Source organism: Eptatretus burgeri, chromosome 2, assembly GCF_056783735.1.
Source record: "Eptatretus burgeri isolate ZD-2024b chromosome 2, Ebu_testis_v1, whole genome shotgun sequence".
NCBI classification, from domain to species: Eukaryota; Metazoa; Chordata; class Myxini; order Myxiniformes; family Myxinidae; genus Eptatretus; species Eptatretus burgeri.
The window spans coordinates 72,688,390-72,712,204 of NC_140962.1; the positions used below are offsets into that span (position 1 = coordinate 72,688,390).

The 23,815-nt window shown below is 46.1% G+C and overlaps 1 protein-coding gene across 1 annotated transcript in view; it reads right to left on the reverse strand.

The window, feature by feature from the left end:
• Positions 1 to 21,526, reverse strand: part of LOC147032314 (gamma-adducin-like) — a 74,240-nt gene extending 52,714 nt beyond the window's left edge. Inside the window, exon 1 of the mRNA XM_085869805.1 lies at positions 21,431 to 21,526. The gene's annotated coding sequence lies outside the window, so the exon portion shown is untranslated. The remainder of the gene's footprint in view (positions 1 to 21,430) is intronic.
• Positions 21,527 to 23,815: the final 2,289 nt, after the last annotated feature.

Here is a 23,815-nt window from a genome sequence, read left to right on the forward strand (position 1 = left end):
GCCACTTTATTCTCTGCCTTCACTGAATGATGCCACTTCATTATCTGCCTTCACCGAATGATGCCACTTCATTCCCTGCCTTCACTGAATGATACCAATGATCATTCTCTGCCTTCACTGAATGATACCAATGATCATTCTCTGCCTTCACTGAATGATACCAATGATCATTCTCTGCCTTCACTGAATGATACCACTCATCTCTCTCTGCCTTCACTGAATGATACCACTGATCATTCTCTGCCTTCACTAAATGATACCACTCATCTCTCTCTGCCTTCACTGAATGATACCACTGATCATTCTCTCCCTTCACTGAATGATATCACTAATCATTCTCTGCCTTCACTGAATGATACCACTGATCATTCTCTGCCTTCACTGAATGATACCAATGATCATTCTCTGCCTTCACTGAATGATACCACTGATCATTCTCTGCCTTCACTGAATGATACCAATGATCATTCTCTGCCTTCACTGAATGATACCAATGATCATTCTCTGCCTTTACTGAATGATACCAATGATCATTCTCTGCCTTCACTGAATGATACCAATGATCATTCTCTGCCTTCACTGAATGATACCAATGATCATTCTCTGCCTTCACTGAATGATACCAATGGTCATTCTCTGCCTTTACTGAATGATACCAATGATCATTCTCTGCCTTTACTGAATGATACCAATGATCATTCTCTGCCTTCACTGAATGATACCACTGATCATTCTCTCCCTTCACTGAATGATACCGCTGATCATTCTCTGCCTTCACTGAATGATACCAATGATCATTCTCTCCCTTCACTGAATGATACCGCTGATCATTCTCTGCCTTCACTAAATGATACCAGTGATCATTCTCTGCCTTCACTGAATGATACCACTGATCATTCTCTGCCTTCACTGAATGAAACCACTTCATCATTCTCTGCCTTCACTGAATGATACCACTGATCATTCTCTGCCTTCACTGAATGATACCACTGATCATTCTCTGCCTTCACTAAATCATACCACTCATCTCTCTCTGCCTTCACTGAATGAAACCACTCATCTCTCTCTGCCTTCACTGAATGATACCGCTGATCATTCTCTGCCTTCACTGAATGATACCACTTGATCATTCTCTGCCTTCACTGAATGATACCACTTGATCATTCTCTGCCTTCACTAAATGATATCACTTCATCATTCTCTGCCTTCACTTAATGATGCCACTTCAATCCCTGCCTTCACCGAATGGTGCCACTTTATTCTCTGCCTTCACTGAATGATGCCACTTCATTATCTGCCTTCACCGAATGATGCCACTTCATTCCCTGCTTCACTGAATTAATGATGCCACTTCCTTCTCTGCTGTCACTTTCTTCTCTGCCTTCACTGAATGATGCCACCTCATGCATTCCAGATATATACCCCTTTCCTATTCTTCCTCCTCGTTTCCCCTCTTTTGCTTTCCCCCATTTTCACATGTACATTATGCTGGTCCATTTTTACATTTTCATATGTTACATTCCCTGTCCCTGGGGGCCTGTAAACACAGGGTCGAAACTCCGTACAGTGCAGTATATATTCCTTTGATAACCTCCAGCCCAACCAGCTTCTCCCCTGTGATCATTTCCCCTTCTTTATCCAGAGCTTGTCCTTCACTTCAAAAAACTTTCTTTCTGTTATTTGTCTTTATATATATATATTTTTTTAACAATATTTCTCCCTGTGTTTGCCTTTACTACTTTCACTCACTTATTTGGCCACCTGCAGAGCCAACTCTTCCTGATTAAAAAAGTTTTTTGTTTGTTTGTACAGTAGTTACATATAATCTTTAATGATGTCTGGAGGTACTGTATTGTGTAAGTTGAGAAAACGCTATTACGTACTCCCTTTCGCCCTTCCCTCCTCTCTAGATCCCCCTCATTTCCCTCCCCCCCTCCCCTCTCTTGCACACACCTGGGCTTGGATTATTATTTTGTCATATCACCATCGATTTGCCATGATGAGATCATTATGGCTGCAACAGCTATCCATGAATCATCGCAGACCGTCTTGTGCAGATGTTTGTGATTGTGACTCATAATCAGGCCCAACCTCTCACACTCTCCCATGCCTGCTGCTCTCTTCCTGCCTCTCCTCTCCACATCCACCATCAGCCCCCACCTTGCATCTCCTCAGCCTAAAAGGCAAAACAGGCTAAGGAAAGTTGTCGCAGCAACCTGGCTCAGATTCTGCATGTCCTTCCTCTTATTCTCATTCTTCCTGTTGCCTCTGGAAGCAAGCTTCAGGGATCAAAGGGCCCGAATTACAGTTGAAGCGGAATCTCAGAAATGTGATGTGGATTTTATCCGGTCAGATTTTGGCCGATACTCTTTTTCGACAAGTGGACCCACACACGCACAAGGTTACCCGATTGGGCCCAGCTTCTCGCTTGGCAACTCAATAAGCCTTTGCGGTCACTTTGACGAACACAGAAAACCCTATACTGATCTTGACCAAATATTACTCAAAACCCAAGATTCCATTGGGTATGGATTCGAGCCCTTCATCAGCTTCCATCGATTTTCAGCTTTCGCAGGTGATGAAATGACCATGCTGGGTTCCCCCCACTGACATTATCGCAACGCCCTGGAATTAACACCGAGTTAGAAACTGCATAACACAACAAAACAAAACAAGACGGAACGAAACGCGGGTTCATGTCTCGGGCACACTAGGCCCACATCTGCCCTGCACATGCAGTTGGGCGTTTCCCTCCCTCATGATGTTCCACAACCTCATTTCTCTTTGCTTTTCTGCTCCAGAGAGGGTGTGCAATCTGGATCAAAATCGCACACCATAATCCATATGCTGCTATTCAATACATCTCTGCATTCCATGTTGTTTTTGCCTCCATTTCCTTCAAAGGAGTTTATTTAAATCAGTGTTGGAATGGATGTACAGTTTATCCACTGTACTCTTTTAGGAGGTTCCTATACTGCCTTTAGCACTTGTTATTCAGATGTTACTTTCTCTTCTGACACCATTAAAGCTCAGCTACAGGAATAGTTTTTTTAAAATGTGACCTGAAGCTCATGTAGAAGCTTGTACATAACTTCAGACATCAGTGTACTTTCACATGAATTAAAAGAATATCAGCAGACAATGGACAAACACTCCTGCCATGAGCCTCGACTTTAAAAATAAATAAATTAATAAACATATGGACATATATGCATTGGATATAGCATTTGGACTTGGGTTCCGTACAACATTGGCCAGTGGTTCAGATGGGAACATTTCCAGGACAACCCAGCCATCCTGTTCACCAGAGAATCAGCAATGGCCCACTCTGAAAAATATTGAGACTTTAGTGTCCACAAGTAAATGCAAGCTGGTGGCACAGCTTACTTTAAATCTGCAAAGTATCATTTTGGGCTGAGATCCCTTTCTGTTGGGATCCAAGCTCAAAATGATATCCATACTTTCCTCCCACAGAGTTATTTATTCCTCCATCTCGATCTTCATGTGAGTACATTCAATCACAAACAGCACTACAAGTAAATCTCTATCTCTATCTCTATCTCTCTGTCTCTGTCTCTCTCTCCCTCTCTCTCCCTCTCTCTCCCTCTCCCTCTCTCTCCCTCTCTCTCTCTCTCTCTCTCTCTCTCTCTCTCTCTCTGCCTCTCTCTCTCCTCTCTCTCTCTTCCTCTCTCTGCCTCTCTCTCTCTCTCTGCCTCTCTCTCTGCCTCTCTCTCTCTGCCTCTCTCTCTCTCTCTCTCTCTCTCTCTCTCTCTCTCTCTCTGCCCCCTCTCTCTCTCTTTCTCTCTGCCTCTCTCTCTATGCCTCTCTCTCTCTGCCTCTCTCTCTCTCTCTCTCTCTCTCTCTCTCTCTCTGCCTCTCTCTCTCTCTCTCTCTCTCTCTCTCTGCCTCTCTCATCCTTGCTCTCTCTCTCTGCCTCTCTGCCTCTCTCTCTCTCTCTCTCTCCGCGGCTCTCTCTCTGCCTCTCTCTCTCTGCCTCTCTCTCTCTGCATCTCTCTCGCTCTGTCTCTCTCTCTCTCTGCCTCTCTCTCTCTGCCTCTCTCTCTGCCTCTCTCATCCTTGATCTCTCTCTCTCTGCCTCTTTCTGCCTCTGTCTCTCTGTCTCTCTCTCTCTCTCTCTCTCTGCCTCTGTCTCTCTGTCTCTCTCTGCCTCTCTCTCTCTCTCTGCCTCTCTCTCTCTCTCTGCCTCTCTCTCACTGCCTCTCTCTCTCTCTCTCTCTCTCTCTCTCTCTCTCTCTCTCTCTCTCTCTCTCTCTCTCTCTCTCTCTCTGCCTCTGGAGAGGTTTAGTGCTGCCAAAACAGACCCACAACAAGGATTACACTGGCTGGGTTCACGAATGATGATGAAGATGAACTCGATAAGCCTTTGCAGTCACTTTGAAAAACATGATGCAACACTTTCACCTTTCCAGCAGTCGTTTCGGTATTGGCAGGAATTCTGGATATTGCAGAGAAGGATGGCGATAACTCGCTTACTCTTCATAAAAGATACCATGGAGTCTTTAACGTCCACTAAGTAATGCAAGCAGTTTGGACACCCGGCTTAACGTCAGTCTCAGGAACGGCGCTCTTTGTAATTCAATGCCTTGTCTGCGAAACACCAATTCGACAGTTTATCGTCGGGCTCAGAATCAAACTCACACAGGAGAGCTCAAAGGTAAGTGTGCTTACCGCTGTGCACCACCTTGTCAGGTTAATTAAACATTATCTGTTGAATTTATGATGCCAACTTTATTTTGGAAGGAAAGGCTTTGACTTTATTACCTCTGGCACAGAAGGTAGATGGAGGTTATGTTTTCACCCCTGTCTGTCTGTCTGTCACACGATTTTTGGCCACAGTTTTCAAGCAATTGTTCTGAAATTTTTTGTTTGTATGGGTGACCGGCCAAGGACAGCAACGCTTAATTTTGGTGAAGATCCGAATTTAGATATGGATACGACAATTGTTTAATTTTTAAAGTGATTCTTCACCATTGAGAGATGGGGCTCAAAACGAAAATTGCATTATATCTCAAAAAATTGAGGACGGATTCAGATGAAACTTGGTGGATGACTTGGTTGGGTGACAAGAACTAGCCGATTAAATCTTAGTTCAGGTCCGAATCCAGATCCGGCCTATCGGTGGGATACAAAACGTAAAGTAATCAACCTGGCGGAGGTATGCTCTCGACTGAGTGCTGTTCTAGTTGTATTTATTTTCATCCTCGTTGCTGTTATTCTGGCACTTTGCTTACAATTGCTTGTATACATAAAATTTCTCAGATTTGGCATTTATGACAATAACTGGTAGCCAAGTTCCCTCCTTGAAGGTTGAGCACATTATTGATGATATTTCCCCAATGGGGACCCTTTTGTGGCATGTAACCACCTTCTAATTGATGATGGTAGACTTTTCTAGAACATTCATTGGAAAATCAACCAATCAATGATGATTGCTGATTATTATGAAACATTTATGTTGAAATGTCATTGTGAAAGATACGTTTCTGACAAAGTTAGAAAAGGAAGCCAAATGCAAGAATTGGAATTTCCATGGAATATGGTCAATGGTCCTGTAGTTAGTTGCCCCATGCTGTTTATAGCAGACTTCAAAGCTGCAAGCATTTACTCAGCAATGGTTGTCGACGGTGTAAAACGACATTGTGAAGTTTTATCCTTTCATCAAGACATTTTTTTTATTGTCTTATCCAAAAGGTGGTGATAACCACCTGGAACAATGTAGTGGTGTGTGATTTACAAAGTGTGTTTACAGACTTTGTGCAATACAGTACATGGAAACTCAGACTTTAAAAGAGTCAGGTCAGGTCAGGTATGGGAGCATGCGCCAGAGCAGCGCGTCGCTGCGTCCACTTTCCGCTGGTACTCCAGGGGCCTCCGTCTGGCCAACCCCCAAGCAGATGCCAGGCCCATCCCCATCTCCATGAGATGCCAATCAACCTGCTGCAACAACGAGGTACGTGGTCGGCCCATTGGCCTCCTTCACTCATGAGACTCCCTCGTTGAGAGAATCTGGTGAGCAGGATCAGCATCAGGAAAATGAGCCACATGTCCGTACAGCCGCAGCTGATGCTCACGGACCATGCAGGTAACAAATCTCATTTGAGTCTCTCTCAGCAACCGCTCGTTGGACACAAAGTCCGACCAGCGAGAGCCAAGGATTCTCCAAAGAAACCTGGTACCAAAGGAATAAAGTCTCCGTCTCAGATCCTTGGTCAGAGTCCAAGTCTCGCATCCATAGAGCAAGACTGGAAGCACCAAGGACCTGAAGACACAGACTTTTGTCCTCCCACAAAGGTACCGGCAGTGCCACACCCCATGATCCAGTGAATCCATGACTCCCCAGGCCCGACCCAGACGTCCATTGACCTCTGAGTCACAGCCAGCAGAGACATGAATATCACCGCATCCAAGGTGTCATTGAAAGCCTGGATCTTAGTTTTGTCCCAGGAAACCCGAAATCCCAGTGGCTCCGACTTCTCATTTAGCACTTCGAGGGCCCCCAAAAGGATATCCAAACTATCCACAAAGATGACTGCATCATCTGCGAAATCAAGGTCAGAGATCTTGACATTCCCAAATGATACACCGCAGCTTGATCTCTCCGACATCTTCCTTAGAATCCAGTCCATACAAGTGCTGAAAAGTGTGGGTCCAGTACACACCCCTGATGAACACCAATAATAACTGGAAATAAGTGAGACATGATAACACCACATCTCACAGCACTCTCAGTACCAGAGTATAGTTCAGACATCAGATCGATCAGTTTTGGTGGCACCCCACGAAGACCAAGAATCCTCTTCAGGACATCCCGATTCACTGAATCGAACGCTTTACAGAGATCAACGTAGGCTGCAAGCAACCCCTGCCGAAACTCTCATTTGCGTTCGGTGAGGACACGAAGAGCAAGGATACGATCAATCGTTGACCTCTTTGGTGTAAAGCCTGACTGCTCTGGACGCTGGTGCTCAAGCAGATGGTGGCGAACCCTATCAAGAATTATCCGAGCAAAGACCTTGCCCGGCACTGAGAGCAGCGTCACCCCTCGGTAGTTGTTGCAGTCTTGGCGATCACCCTTCCCTTTCCAGAGAGGGACAACAAGGCCCCTTTCAGTCAGTTGGGATGTTCCATGTAGAGATGTATTCTACATGCCTGTGTTCCAGGCAGAGCACAGAACTGCATGCAATGACACGAGTGCAGCATTTCCAACAGCCTTGAGAAATTCAGCATGGATGCCACAGATCCCTGGAGCTTTACCCCATTTCAACCAGTTCACCGCAGCCTATGTTTCCACAAGCGAAGGTGGACCACCGTTGTTTGGATGGTCAGCAACAGGGATTGTAACACCCCTGACGTCCAACTCAACAGCTGGTGGATCAGCATGGTACTGGCTCAAAGTAACTGGCCCAGCGGGCCTTCACTTCAGACTCCTCTGTCAAGAGCCTACCAGCCTCTGCTCTAAGGCCTAAGTCACATTTGCTCTACGGCGAGGATACGGCGGCCGTACGCCCTCTGAATTGTCAGAAACGTGCGGCGGCCGCAGAGTTTCTGAGGTGGCCTCAGGGTGGCCCTTCGCCGTTTGGCTATCTTTTACAGGCCGTAGGGGTCGGCGTGGAATTATAACGCGGCGTTATAACTTTTTTAATTTCTACGTTGGCCGTAGCAATTCGACAAGCCGTAGTTGTGACATAGTTGTGTTCCACATCGACCGTACGTAGGGCGTACGGTGGGCTTGCGTTATTCGTGCGGCTGCCGTCGTCTCTTATCAATGAAAAATGAATTTTGCCCTAAAAACCGAATACATTTTAAAAAAACCGAACACAACGAAGCGTTCATGTTTGTTCATGAGTCTCCCCCACCTGTTCGACCCGCATCTTCGCGCTTTGTTCATTCAGTTCGTCCGTGGAAGTACTCGTGAAAGCATCTCTCGTGTGTCGATCTCTACTTTACCTCGTGTTTTCACCTTGATTTGTGATGTTTTTTTTTAACATCTTGTGTTTTCATTAATAACAAAAAAGCAATCCGATCACGTGGTGTGACGGACTGTCAGGCAAGGATTTAATTTCACAGAAAAACCGGTTGTAATTTGGAATATCCATGATTACATCAGCCAGATGCGTTTGATGAAAGTGATTGTGGTTCTGGGGGCATCATGTTGATGAGCTGCCCTGGGGGCAGCGCTCGCAGAGTGCGCGAGCGATCAGAACCCAGGCCCGAGCTCGAGCCTGTGTGGACCTTTGGATGTGGTGATTGTACCAGTTTACATACAATACACCGCCACCGAAGGTCATTTACTCATCTTATTTACCTTAAACATTTGGAATTTCAGTTGAAAGTGGGTTTTCTTGGGGTCCAGGAACAGATTAATTCACTCCATTATTTCTGATTAGGAAAATAGTTTGGGAATCGAACTTTTTGCAATCCGAACAGCCTCCTGGAACGAATTCAATTCAGTTTCTGGGGGCACCACGTACTGGTATACAGTATTCCGAACTGTTATATTTTTATTTAATTAAAAAAAAAGAACTGGTATATCTACCCACTCGTTACCGTCCGTCTGGCCGCACGTTCGCCTTAGGGCCCCCCTGCGGTCGCCTTGCGGGCACCTTGCGTCTGCCTTGAAAATTCTATGGCAGCCGCAGGGATGCCCAAAGGTCACGGTGTGACATCAAATCAAAGACCGTACGGCACCCCCACGTTTTCGGTCTCCACAATCTCTAAATACGCCGTGCGGCTACCCGAAAAATAAAAACATACAAGCGATACCCGTGCACATGCACGGGATAGCAGTACAACATAGCTGGTAGCAGACGACAGACCATACACGGGGAATGACAAAAATACACATTGTGCAAAATGCAAGCGGTACTATGGAACGCCAAGACTTCCCAAACATTGTCGGCATGTCCGCTAAGTGCCACACCAATTTCATAGGGATCGTGTGACGGCGAGCCGAGTTTTTAGTGTGCAAGCTTGGTATTATAATCGAGATGTGACTGCTACATTGTGTGACCATGGAAATACTGCGGCCGCCATATAATTGATAGTGGCCGTAGATTTTGGAGACCCCACGGCCGCCGTGGCAATTGTGACAGGCCTAACTGCAGCACACCGAAGGATGGGCCTGGATGAACGCAATGCACAAATTCCCCTGTAAGCATGACAAGAATCACTTGACCACAGGTGATGCTCTACCCCCTCACAGATTCCTCACACATAGGCCTCTTTGTCCACCCTTAGTGCACGTACAGTTTTACGTCTCACCTCCCTGAACAGCTCAGCTCTGGCATTCAGCCTGGCCTTGCGACTCTGGTCAATGGTATCCAGTGTCCCTTGAGAGACAAAATTCTTCTTTGCCCTGCGGTGACTTCCAAGACATCCACCGGCAACATCAAGGATAGTGGTCTTGAAGGCGCTCCACAACTCTTCAGGATCTCCCAAAGCACCAAGACCCCCTAAATCTCCACTCAGCTTGTTCGCAAACTCCTCAGCTACCCTCTCATCATTGAACTTGCCCACATCCAGCTGAGGCTGGGATGGTACCATTCTCCTGGATTTAAGGTGCAACTTTAGAGTTGCTACAACAAGCCGGTGGTCAGTATTGAGGAACTGAGCACTCCGGTAGACCCTGCAGTTCTGGATCATCCTCCAACGACCGTCAATGAGGACATGGTCAATCTCCTTTGCCACACCAGCGTTGGAATACCAAGTCCAGCGATGAGCTTGTGGGCGCTGAAACCATCAACCAGCCACCCTAAGTCCATGACTTCTTACAAAGTTAAGGAACTTAGTGCTATTCTGGTTCATAGTTCCTGACCCATGGGGACCAACACACACCTCATAACCATCCATATCAGTTCCAGTCGATGCATTGAAATCCCCCAAGACAAGAAGTGTATCTCGTCTGGGGCACTGATTAACCACAGACTCGAGCGTGGCGTAGAATGTGTCCTTCACGGTGAGATCACTCGCCTCAGTCGGAGCATAAACAGAGACCAGGCAAATGACACCTAAGGAGTGACGAATCCTTAGTCTCATAATACGCTCATTGACCGGTGTTACCTCAAATATCATTGGAGTCAGCTTATTGGACACAGCTACAGCAACTCCTTGGGAATGGTAACCCTGTAACTACAGACCAATCAGCCTTCTCCCAATCATCAGCAAGGTGATGGAATCCATCAACGCTTCAGACATGAAATCCTTCCTCTTCTCCAATGGCTTGATTTCCAATCATCAATTTGGTTTCAGACCAGGTCACTCTACCCTGGATATGCTGCTTCTGCTCTCCCATCAATGGATGGAGGTCCTCAATGCCAGACAGGAAATCCGAGCCGTATCCCTGGACATATCACGTGCTTTTGACACAGTCTGGCACCCTGCCCTACTCACCAAACTCTCTTCCCATGGTATTCAAGGCCATCTCCACTCATGGCTCGCAGACTTCCTCTCCTGTCGCAGTCAACGTGTGGCCCTAAATGGAGTTCTTTCATCCCCTCTTCCTGTCCAGGCTGGAGTTCCTCAAGGTAGCGTTCTGGGCCCTGTTCTTTTTCTGGTTTTCATCAATGATCTCTCGGACTCTCTGGAAAATCCTCTATTTCTCTTTGCCGACGACTCCACCCTCTGCCGTACCATCTGTCATCCCTCAGACCGGCAAGCAGCAGCTTCTTCGCTCACTGCAGATCTGGATAAAATCACAAACTGGTCCAACACGTGGAACATGTCTTTCAATCCAGACAAATCTCACACTCTCACTATGTCTCTTCGAAAGGACCGTTTACAAAACCCCCCCATCCACTTTCTCAACAATCCTCTGGAAGAAGTCTTTTCTTTCAAGCTTCTAGGTCTCACTATCTGCCATGACCTTTCCTGGGAAAGTCACATTTCCAACCTTGCCTCAAAAGCCAGTCGCCGACTGGGAATCCTCCGTCGGCTTGCCTCTGCAGCCTTGCCCCCCCTGCTCTCTCTCTCTCTGCGATTTGTCCCCACCACATTTCCACAGGGCGCTCAAGGTCCGCCAACAACCCCCTTCTGGTAAAACTACCAAAATCACGAATCACTGCTCACCTTCACTCTTTCATTCCTCTTTTTTCCCGCCTTTGGAATAAACTTCCTCACTCTATTCTTTCCCATTCTTCCCTCCAGGCTTTCAAAACAGCTGTTCACCACCACCTCTTATCTTCCCCCATCCAAATCCTCGATCTTTTCTACCCCCGATAATCCACCAAAGCCCACTTCCTTCATTTCCCCTGCTTTCCTTCCTGAAAGTCCCTGTAATGTCCATCTTCTCTTTGCCATGTTCCCCGTCCCATCCCCATCCCTCTCCCTTCCACAGTTCACCTAATGTGTCTGTTCCCCACTGTTTTGTCCCTTCCATTCCCGCCCCTCTTGTCTCATGCCTCCTTGCTGTGAGTTGTGTGTTAGCTCTCATACGAGCCTCGACCAAGGTATACAAAAAAAAAAAAAAATCAGAGCAATCACCAATAGTAGGTGTAACCACCCACCATGATCTCGCCACAATCCGGTCTCCGAACCTCAGAGAGAGCTGCAATCCTGATGTCCAAATGTTTGAGCTCAGATGAAAGCAGAGACAAGTGATCCTCCTCTCTTAGGGATAGGACATTCCAGGCACCCACCCAAAGGGACCGCCTCAGGTTAACCCAAGGAGACCGCCGTCTGGTGGACGACACCTCAGCACCACTCCGACACACTCTCCCGCAATCTGACCCGGGAATGTTACCCCATGGTTTCCCTCCTTTCACCAAAGATTGGGGGTCCCGAAGGCTTTGCCCCAATCCCATCATCCGGTGAGCTGCCCTGCGAAGGGAAGCTGCACAGGAGGTACTCCCACGGAGTGGGTTTTCAGATTTTTTTGCGTTTTTGCGTTTTGCGGAATGAAGGGTTTTACGGTGGCCGGAGTGCAAATCCTGCCACCAACCTCCTAATAAGAAGTAACCCAACTGCAGGAGGACGTCCACAGACACAGTTGGGCACTAGATATGGATGGCCGTTGGCTCACAAGGAGCTCCTCCGCCCTTTGAGTCTCTCTCAGCAACTTCTCGTCAGGTCTGGAGTCAGCGTTGTGCAACACAGTGCATAAAAACTCAGACTTTAAAAGAGTCAGGTCAGCTATTGACACCTATTCACCTCAAGAAAAAAAAAATTCTGCAAAAAACCCCATCATCCCATTATGCATGACGTAAGTAAGAGAGCACATCCCATTTAAATCGAGAGTCAGGGTTCTATTCAGGAGAGCGAGCCTAAGAATGGTGGCGGGGGCTGTGTTATGCTGATTGCGCTTGGTGGATGCTGAGTGGGTGAGGACGCTTTTCCGCGATATCTCGAGATTGTGGCTTCAATTCTGGCTGAAGGAAACAGGATGAAGAATTATGATTTTAAACTTCCAGAAACTGAGCTCGTCTCGAGAGAATAATACCACGTCACTATTGGATGGTCGGTACAGTATGGAGGATTTCGAATGACAATCTATGACGCAGTGAAAACCCACCTGGCTCATGAATCACCTTCATGAAAGGGATCGTCTGCTTGCCCATTGTGGTCTGGTGTACATGCCAGTCCATCCTCGAGTCGTCTAGTTACCCTGAGGTATTGCATTTGGTTTCATTAGTTAGTTTGTCTGTCTGTCTGTATGCAATGTGCTAACTTAGGCAACAATCGCCACCTAGTGGTAGCCAGTATTACAAGTTATAATTTTTCAACCGAGTATGTCTACAAAGTATGTACAATTAGAATGTGAGCACGTCTATAAAGTATGTACTATACACTACATCGAAGTCAGTAAAATACATATATCTATAAAATACGTACGTTTGGAATGTGAATCTTCACAATAAAACCGAAAAGGTCCGTTTGCTGTATTAACATAATCCCCCGTCATCAATGCATCATCCACACACCACCCAAACACAACACACCACTAAACTAAACACCACACAAAACAAGTCCTGGCGAGGGTGTGCATTCTCTGATTGCTCTTTCTTCTTGACCCTTGAAGGCCTTACAAGGCAGCAATGGCTGACCCCATTGTCGTGGCCTCAAATACAATCTATGAAAAGGAGATACTACCCAAAAATAAATGGTTGAAAGCATGCTCTGCAATGGTTTCTTTTTGACAATAACCCAGAATACCAGTTATGGCTGCAACCCAATTCTTAAAGCGATACAGCTCAAAGCCGAGTGAGCAAAGAACAGAGCCATCCTCAAGTGAGCCATCCTGCCTCCTCACACTGTCCGCCATAGTTTTTCATCGACCTGTAATAATACCGTTTTGTAAAGCACCTGCAATATATTTCCTCGGAGTTCTTCACCGATACAAGATTCATTGTTGCTTTTCACCCCCGAAGATTCGACCTATCTCGCAAACGTAGCTGTGGCTTTCACTATTTCACTTAATCCCCGAACACTCTGCTGTGGTGGCTCTGGGCGATGGGGAATTGGGGTTCGATTCAGAGGAGAAATGGCTCCCACCATCCAACGAAGGCAGCAGGTGTGTAAGTTACCCACTCCTGAGCCAGTGAGTTTTTGACGAATATTACTAATGTAGGCCTTGGTTGAGGCGCTGCAAAATGGTGGACATGTCGTTGGAAAGGTTTCCTCCTAAAACCATCCAGTACAGGGGGAGTGTGGTACCAGGAGCTGTGGTAATTCCGGATCCAACAGTACAAGTGAATGCTGTTGCAGAGAGAAGGCTCATACTTGTAAATAACACCAGGGCTCCTTGGTCCTGCGTGGGAAGGGGAAGAAGGCGGGGACACGTAATGCCAAGGCCCACTTCCTCACCCTGCACATTCCCAAAGGCCATCTCATCCCCAGATGTTATCCATGTAAAAGAAACCTTTTTTTTGTTTTCACAGGATATCCTGGACTCACTCATCTCCCTCCCTGGTTATTCCTTGTGCCGCTTTGACAGATGCAATGCTCGTGCCGGTGGCAGTGTTGTGGTCTCTGTTAGGATCTCCATTCCACATAGCCCCTTCCAATGCCTCCCACCCACACAATCACATTCCCAATGGAATATCTCCAGAGCAATGTCCCTCTCTGCAGTAATGTCTTGTTTATGTGCATGGTCGACTGTGATGACTATGTGTATAAGGCTCTCTCAGCAGACCTCAAAGTTTAACTAGACAGTCAACCCCAGCTTGAAACTTCCATTTCAAATGGCTCCATGTTCTTCAGCTCACTGCTCATGATATTACAGCCAGTTCTTTTGTGACACTTCAGGCCTTATCTGGTCTGATGTAATTCCCATCCCATATTTTCCCTCATGGCTTCGACCCTTCAAGATATTCTTACTCGCAAAATCGAAGATTTTTCAAGTATACTGGTCGGTCGATTTTGTGATTCTGTCTGTCTGTCTGTCTGTCTGTCTATCTGTCAATCGCCTAAATGTCACAATTTTAAACCGGTCTTCATGAAACTTCACTACATGGTAGAGTTTGGCATACGCAAGACGCCTATTGTTTTTGAGGTCAAAAGGTCAAAAGGTCAACATAGGCCAAAGGTCAACAAATTTGTCAAATTTCTAAAATCCTCAATTTTCAGCCCATTGACTTGAAATTTGAAATAGATTTGCATATAATGGTCACTGAATTCAACCACCAATTATTGTTTAGGGCAACATAGGCCAAAAGGTCAATAAAGGCCGAAATGTCAATTTTCATCCCATTGACTTGAAATTTGAGGAGGAGTTGCATATTTACCTCCGCCACCGAAGGTGAAGGAGGTTATGTTTTCACTTTTTGTCTGTTTTGTCTGTTTGTTAATTGCCGGAATCCTTCAGATTTCGGCAATTATGTTGGTCGGTTGTGTGTGTCATTCTGTGTCTGTCTGTTTGTTTGTGTGTTTGTTTACCCTGTAGCAGCCACACCGTTTCAGCGATCATGACTAAACTGGGTACAGACGTTGGCCATAGTCCAACTTAGACACTTGTCGTTTTTGGTGAATCTAGGTCAAAGGTCAAGGTCACCGAAAACCGAAATTCCTATTTTCGCAATAACGTCCGCTAAAATGGTCGTATCGACTTCAAACCAAATCCAAAATGTGCATCTTCCAATTCTGCATCCAACCATATGTCTCATTGGGGTGTCACACCAACACCCTTCTTAGCGGTCGCGGGTCGAATGTCGGGGGTGGGGTAGGGTCAAAAATTTCAAATTGCGATAAAAACGCCATTTCAAGTCCGATTGACTTCCAAGTTATGATCATGACCAAACTAAGTGCTATAACTCATTAAACAGCAGCACTATCGACTTATAAGAACCAAATTGATTTCCAGGTTTTTGTTTTTTCAGAGATCATGGAGATATGATAAAGTTATTCAGGCAATTCCTTGCTGAACGAGCAATTTCATTTGTTTGTTTTGTGTGCAGGATATCTCAAAAAGTTGTAGAGGGATTTGGGTGAAACTTAGTGGACATATTCGGTGTGTGACAAAGAAGAATTGCTTCATTTTTGGTGAAGGTCCGAATCCGGATCCGAGAATTTTTTTTAAGTGATTCTTCACTATTGAGAGATGGGTCTAAACTAATATATGGCACGATATCTCAAAAAGTTGTGGACGGATTCAGATGAAACTTGGTGGACAGGTTGGGTGTGTAACAATGAATAATTGATTCGATTTTGATAAAGATCCGAATCCGGATCTGGATAAGAGAATTATTTATTTTTTAAAGTGATTCTTGACGAGAGAGAGAGAGAGAGAGAGAGAGAGAGAGAGAGAGAGAGAGAGAGAGAGAGAGAGAGAGAGAGAGAGAGAGAGAGAGAGAGAGAGAGAGAGAGAGAGAGAGAGAGAGAGAGAGAGAGAGAGAGAGAGAGAGAGAGAGAGAGAGAGAGAGAGAGAGAGAGAGAGAGAGAGAGAGAGAGAGAGAGAGAGAGAGAGAGAGAGAGAGAGAGAGAGAGAGAGAGAGAGAGAGAGAGAGAGAGAGAGAGAGAGAGAGAGAGAGAGAGAGAGAGAGAGAGAGAGAGAGAGAGAGAGAGAGAGAGAGAGAGAGAGAGAGAGAGAGAGATAGAGAGAGAGAGAGAGAGAGAGAGAGAGAGAGAGAGAGAGAGAGAGAGAGAGAGCCAAAAACGATATATAGCTTGATATTTCAAAAATGTAATGGGCCCGATATGTTCTCGTGGATCAGGCATTGCGTAGTGGAGGTATGCGCTCAACCGAGTGCCCTTCCAGTTGGTTATTTAATTCAACCACCACTCGTAGAGGGAGATAAAGCGGCCCTCAAAATGTTGGTTGAGAAAACGCCTTGTTTCCCTGGCTGGATGGGTTGGCCACCGTATTCCCCTGACCTTACTCCTCCAAACTTCTTATTGTGGGGGTATCTCAAGGACAGCATCTATGGAAACCCTAGGCCTCAGACTCTTGATCAGCTGAAGGAAAACATCCACTGAGAAATCCAGAACATTCCTCAGGAAACGTTTCCCAAAGTGATGGAGAACATGACCACATTTGCAGGCAGTGATCGAACAACGTGGAGCCTACGTCGAACATGTGGTCTAAAAGAAAATGACGATTCAATACCAAAATTTAAATTTTGGTGGCAATTTTGACATTGGTACAATATACTTCAACCTTTCAGCTTTCTATCCAGCCATATATCTTTTTTTAAAAAATATATGTTACGACCATCCTCTTTGCAGATGAAAAGTTGAATTTTTTTTGGGACATCCTGTATACATATACATATATATGCATATACACATACAGATATGTACATATATATACATATATGTATACATATATATTGTTATGGAAATGGCCCTTGGTATGCTACTAAATATAGGATTAGCTCAGATCCCCCATTAAATGCATGTTTAGCCAGGCTGTTCGGTAAAATGGACGTTGCATGTGTGTCGGGAGGTGTCACAGGCTGTTATTTGTTTGTGCAGTGGTGGTGGATTGAGAGCTCCTTCTTCTTCCTTCCTCTCTCCGTGCGAGACTCCGCCCAGCGCTGAGAGGGGGAGTGGCCAAAAAGAGGAAGTGAAACTAAGGGGAGGAGTTTGTCGGCTTCGTAATAGGGCGCGTCCCAAAAAGACAAGGAAAAAAGAACTGAGAGGACGGAGTTGAGCAGTCGGGTTTCGAGGAAAGCAGAAAGAAGAAAAGCCAGTGGTGATTCTTCCGGGAGAGAAACTGGAGCTGGTCGTGCCGGGTCTGCCTTCTGTGGCCCGGAGAAGCGAGCCAGGGCTGAAGGAAAGGCAGGGAAATGACTGCAGGAGGTCTGTCTGCCCTCGGCTGGATGAGAGATGACTGGTGGGAGTCGTGATCTGCTGTGTAGGGGACGGCTGTGTCTGTCTGCGATCTGCATCGTGAAGGAGGCCTGGTGAACAGGCCAGGCCTGGACTTGTATGCTGGACCTTGTGAGAAACCAGCTGAAACTCATTGTCGATCTGACGGTCTTGTGCCGTCGACCTTACGCTGGGTCAGAGCGCGCGGAGGCCGCGTGCGGTGCGACAAAGGAAGGCGAGCGCCATTTTGCCACGTGGCATGCTCGAGCTTGGGGACTCTCAAATCTGTGGACATCCGCTTGTTACGAGCGACATTCGTGCTTTTGACACTTTCCTCTCGTCCATGAAACATCACCAAGTACTCTGTCTTGTCTGCATGCTGTCTATGTCTTGTCTGCATGTTATTTAAGGTATATCTCGGTAGGGATCCCCTCTAAATCTGTAGTTCATAGTTTCCTAGTTAAGAACGGGTTATAACTTAATTAAAACATTGTTGTGAATGTTTTGCTTGTGTTGTGTTCCCCGATGTTCCCCAATAAATCTGGCTGATTCGTATGAAGTTGCCGCTATGGATTAATTCGTGTCGCATCGAGGAACGATCCGTTCGATTGGTATATAAACCAAAATGGTTACAGACTGGCAGAAAACGCTCGGCATCTGACAAAACCAGTCAGTAACCGGGTTGTATTTACCCAACTGGTAAGGTCCAGGGGTACGTTGGTATCGCAATTGAAGACGCGTGACCCGAGGCCTGTGCCGAGCCAGCCGGCGTTATAACCCCGGAGACGGCGGTGGTGAAGGTGGCGCCGAATCTGTAACGTTTGGCGCCAAGACTCGGGTGAGAATCCCGCCATCACTGAATCCTTAACAAGATGTATACATATACATATATAAATACACATGCACATGTAAAAAATGTATATACATATACATATACACATATATATTCATATATACACTTGTGTACATATGTAAAAAATGTATATACATATATATATATATATATATATATATATATATATATATATATATATATATTGTATATGCATATATCAACTATATAAATGGCAGTCCTGTCTGTCTGTTTGTTTGTAACCAATAAGCTCCCAGACCAGTGAACCGATCTTGATGAAACTTTACACACATATAGACCTAACATTCAGCTCCAGGATGCGCAAAGTGGCTTTCCATAAAAATGAAAAAAAAATATAAAAAATATAATAAAAAATATTTCCATTAAAAAAAAAGGCTTTTGAATAGTGCACCGGCGTATTAATCGTAACAAAAGGGTTCATGGTTAAAAACGCTGGGGTTTTTTGAAATACAAAATGTTCATATTCGTTGACTTTTTAAACATACACATTCTCCTCCTGTTATTTGAATTCTCGAACTGAATGCGCACGGCAACAGCTAACTGCTGATAGATCTGCTCATGAAAGAGCCAGGCAAGTGGAGTCAGCTGCAGAGAGAGGGGGGAGAAGAGAGAGAGAGGGGGGAGAGAGAGAGGGGGGAGAGAGAGAGAGAGAGAGAGAGAGAGAGAGAGAGAGAGAGAGAGAGAGAGAGAGAGAGAGAGAGAGAGAGAGAGAGAGAGAGAGAGAGAGAGAGAGAGAGAGAGAGAGAGAGAGAGAGAGAGAGAGAGAGAGAGAGAGAGAGAGAGGGGGAGAGAGAGAGAGAGGGGGGAGAGAGAGGAGAGGGGGAGAGAGAGAGAGAGGGGGGAGAGAGAGGAGAGGGGGAGAGAGAGGAGAGGGGGGAGAGAGGAGAGGGGGGAGAGAGGAGAGGGGGGAGAGAGGAGAGGGGGAGAGAGGAGAGGGGGGAGAGAGGAGAGGGGGAGAGAGGAGAGGGGGGGAGAGAGGAGAGGGGGGGAGAGGGGAGAGGGGAGAGAGGAGAGAGGAGAGAGGAGAGAGGAGAGAGGAGAGAGGAGAGAGGAGAGAGGAGAGAGGAGAGAGGAGAGAGAGGAGAGAGAGAAACATGTGTAACTTCATTTAAGATTGTAGAAGTTTATTAGGTTAACTCTGCACTGCCTCTTTTATAAATAATTATTTTATTTTGTTGCACCCACAAATTCCTTGCTTTCCCCTGCTGCACATTAAGTGAATATGCCCTTTATAATGTACCACACAATTTTCCTCGCCTTGCTGTAATAAATGTACCCAGCTCGTTTCATCTTTTCCTTCATTGATCCAGCACAGTCCGCATATTAGCTTAGCCGGGAAGTTCTACCCCAACAATCTGTTTTGTTCACCGGTGCGTACTTGGCAGCTCTGCTCGGCTGCACCTGATATAGTAAGTTTAATGCAAGTATGCATCAAGGGCACGTGACCCTAATTGACTAGCCGTTCACAGGTAAGGTATCATGTGAAGTAGTGTAACCCTGCTTGGACTGACTGTGCCAATCGGCGTTCGTGGTTGCTTAGCAACCTGCCGGTGTGCAGTTATTTGTGCCTGGAGGCCTCAGGACCGGTCGTTTGAGAGGGACCCAAGCGCTTCCCCTGACAGCGATGAACCCCGAGTCCGCAACAATATATATATATATATATATATATATATATATATATATATATATATATATATATATATATATATATATATATATATATATATATATATGCTAGCAGGGTGTACCGGGCATAGTAGCGTGCACCTGTACTCTGGCTACTTGGAGGATCGCTTGAGGACGGGAGCTCTGCCCTGGGCCATCCTACGAGAGGGTGTAGGGCAGCCCGGAATCATGGTGAAACCCAATCCTTATCCCTGTGGCGTTAGAGGCGATGAGGGTTGCGTCAGGAAGGGCATCCGGCGTAAAACCTGTGCCAAATCAGTATGCGGATCCTAGCGGATGATCCGCTGTGGCGACCCCTAAAGGGAGCAGCCAAAAGAAGAAGAAGATATGCGAGCAGGGTATGTTTACACATTGTAAGCAAAAACGAACCATGCTTCCCCATTGTCTCGGGTCACTCACCTGCATTTGTTTTTTTCATTTATTTATATTTTCATTTCTGGATGTTGTCCAATGGTTCTGTGATTTTTCCCAGTGTATTGGCTTTGACTTGTCAACGAAATGACATTCACGTGAAATTTCAGCTTTCTACGTCACCCGGAGGTTACCGAACTTTAATATCAGTCAGTCAGTGGGCGGTTATGATGAGAATATATATATATATATATATATATATATATATATATATATATATATATGTAATATATATACACATGTACACACACTTGCAAACCTCCATCTTTCACTGCATGGCTTATGCCTAACGCGCTAATAAAAGTGCGGTTCAATTTGGCATTTGTAATATGAAGTAGGAAAAGGCTACAAATGAACGAAACAGTGGGTTCGAAAAAGTCTTCTTCATTTGTGACGAACAGAAGGAAGGATATACCAGGTATTGAAGTGGCTTCACCACTTAAAAATTCAATTTTTAGCGTGAAAATCATGATCCATGGATATCAAGGATGTGGGGAATGAACTCGTCCGTAAGGACGGCTTCTTTGCTGCAGTACCCAAAATGGGTATTTATTTATCAATGGAGATCGTCACATGAATCCAGGATTGGACACCATAAGGCTCAACAGTTTGCAGTCCATCACATCTGCATGACATCCCAAAGAATATTCCCAAACCTCTGCATGATGCAGGTAATTAGATAATCAAACAAGACCTCCAACAGTGAATGTGGATGCAGAAGCAGAAGATATAAATTGAGGGGGTGGAGAGAGGGGGGGACGGGGGGGTGCATGAGAAGCAAAAATTATTTTGAGAATGAGGAGGTTTTTGATGGTTTAAATCTTACGTTCTCCGAACTATCAGGATCGAAAAGCAACACTCAGCGAGTTGGCGATTCATTAGTGACAGCTGCCATTCGGCATGAAGCAATAATGCAAGGTACAGCAAGCTATAACAGCCGACAGCAAACTACGCAACGACCTACCCACTCCCACTCAGCGAGGTACATGCCTGCAGCTCAAGGATGTACCTCGTGATGCAACTGAATATTGAACGGTTTCACCTTTTCTGCATCATGACAGACCCTTGGACGAGGCCAGTGGAATGCAGAATGCCGAGACCGAGATGCTGAATAAATCAAGATAAGTAAATAAACATCCCCCCGCGTTAAACCCTGGTATCACGATTGCAACGCCTCTGCCGAAACGCCACGCTACTCACACAGAAGCGCCGTTTCTTTAAGACGACGATGTTTAGCACGCAGGACGCGCACCGACGCTCAGCGCAGCTGGCACGTTTCCGCCTCTGGTGTTGGTTGCCACGGCGACTGTTGCCATGCCGACGGTAAGAGGATGGGTGTGTGAGCGGGGCCGTGGGGATGAATTGCTTTCCTTCCATTTCTCTCACGAGCGATCAGTCGTTGCACGCAAATCGTTATTTGGGCAAATTTTATTCAATCAAACCGAAGGTGTAAAGCTCTATTTAATTATAATGTCAATGGGGGGAGTGGGGGGGTATGGGGACTCCAAGGACACAGTTTTGGACGTGTAATTCCGTACATGTAAAATTGATCAAGAGGACTCTTTACATTTATTACATTCATCACATTCACCAATCATCTTGCGCTTGAGCACGCACAATGCAGTCATCACACAGCACGGAGGAGGCAGGAGTCTTCTTGCTTAACTGCTGCAATTAGTATTCCCACTTTCGTGTGGGGTTGGCCGGGTAAGCTTGGCCAAGGTGTTTCACGAACCGGCTGGTCAGGCCTGACGTTCAATTCATGCGGAGGAATTTGGTCATGGTTCCGGCGATAGCTCGCCGACTCTGACAATGACGCCGTGGGATCTTTAACGTCATCCAACTCATGTTGGCAGATGGGATGCCCGGTTTAACGTCCATCCGAGGGAGGACACACGCATTAATTAGAAGTAAAAGGACACACACGCGACGACTCAAGTCGAATGTTTTCTTGGTAACGATGATGTCATAAGTCACGTGGTGTGTCAGCCATGTTGGAAACGAGGACAAATGTGTCCAAGAGCCGCGTCCTAAAGGCAATAACAACAACTTCCGATATTTCGTCACGTGCCTTGATAGAGCCAATAGCGAGACCCGTCATGGAGGCTCCTCGTTCATGACGAGAAAATCGTGTATTTACGAAATTAAAACACATTAAATGGAATAATCTTTAAATAGTAACGTGAACTTTTCGAAACTTTAAAGCAAATGTCCGAATATCTATCTATAATTCCAGCAATGTGTGTGTGTGTGCGTGCGTGCGTGCGTGCGTGCGTGCGTGTGTGTCTGTATGTGTGTCTGTATGTCTGTTTGTCTGCGACCGCCGTTTCTCAACGACCGCCGGTCCGATCTGATTGAAACTTGCCAGGAATATTGCCGGGGACCGGCGGATGTGCCTTTTCAAGGTTTGATATCGATCGGACGAGCGGTTCCCAAGTTACGGCCATTTATCTGTCGACCAATGACAAGACATGGTGTGATGACGTCACGAATGACGTCACAATTAATGTTTATTTATTTATTATTTCTTTTGCACGATTGAAACTTGCCAGGAATATTGCTGGGGACCCGCGGATGTGCCTTTTCAACTTTTGATATGAATGTCTGTGTCTTAATATTAATGTCTGTGTGTTTGATAGGGGGGAGAGAGGGGGGGAGAGAGAGGAGGAGAGAGAGGGGGGCATCACAATTCAAGAGAGGGGGAGAGAGGAGGTGCGAGAGAGGGGTGGAGAGAGGAGGGCATCACAATTCAAGAGAGGGGGAGAGAGGAGGTGCGAGAGAGGAGGTGCGAGAGAGGGGGCGAGAGGGGAGGAGAGTTATATCGATTAACTATCTATAATTATAGATAGGCGAGAGAGAGGGGCGTGACAATTCAAGAGAGGGGGAGAGAGGAGGAGCGAGAGAGGGGGGCGAGGGGGGGGAAAGAGAGGAGGCTGAAAGGGGGGGGGAGAGAGAGGGGCGTCACAATTCTTCTTCTTCTTCATTTGATATGACGTCACAATTTACAGAGGGGCGAGAGAGAGGGGGAGGGAGGAAGTGCGAGAGAGGGGGGGAAAGAGAGGGGAGGGAGAGAGGGGGGCAAAAGAGGAGGGGTGAGATAGGAGGGACAGAGGAGGGGAGAGAGAGAAGCGGGGAGAGAGGGAGGGCAAGAGAGAGGGGCGTCACAATTCTTCTTCTTCGTTTTATATGACGTCACAATTGATGCTGGGGACCTGATACTGCAGGCACGAAGCTGCACATACTGGCACACACCTATGAGCCCGCACTGATATTTAAAAGTTGATGATAGACGCTCTCAAAAGGCACCCTCAATGCGAGGATGTGTACAGGTGTTTAGTATTTAAGGAGATCTGGATCCTGTATATAAAAGAGCCGAGTCCTAAAGGTTTTGTCTTCACCAGAACAAGAAGAACAAGAGGAAGAAGAAGAAGAAGAAGAAGAAGAATAACGCGTTCGCTACGCGAGACGCGGCTAAAAATGGAAAAAGTTTGGACCTCTTTTTCTGAAACCACACCAAGGAAAAAGTTTAAACTTGGCACACGGCAAGTACTCCTCGTGAAGAATAAGTGTGATTTTAATAAATGA